The sequence below is a fragment of the Dendroctonus ponderosae genome, unplaced genomic scaffold, assembly GCF_020466585.1.
Source record: "Dendroctonus ponderosae isolate FM_Combo_2020 unplaced genomic scaffold, Dpon_F_20191213v2 Dpon_F_20191213_2, whole genome shotgun sequence".
NCBI classification, from domain to species: domain Eukaryota; kingdom Metazoa; phylum Arthropoda; class Insecta; order Coleoptera; family Curculionidae; genus Dendroctonus; species Dendroctonus ponderosae.
Window position 1 is genome coordinate 29,980 of NW_026018165.1, and position 312 is coordinate 30,291.

Consider the following 312-nt stretch of genomic DNA (forward strand, 5'->3'; position numbering starts at 1 on the left):
CATATCTATGCATTTCTTGCATATTTTATCCAATTTTATGAAAAATTGCATATATCTAAAAAATCTGTATATTTGTCCATGTTTGAAGATTTTTCCTTTCATCTTAATGAAATATTATCAAAATTCCATAGGCGGGTGTAAAGTATTTAAAGTAAATTTATAAGTTTACCTGCCTTTTATTGCCTATCATTTATTCACTACCCTGGAATGTCTCGATTTGAAAAGCCCTAAAACGTCTCAAATCGGCCAAATATTACGTTTTTGAAGCGTCAATAAAGAACCAGCGCGTCGTCTTTTAAGTACCGGCATCTT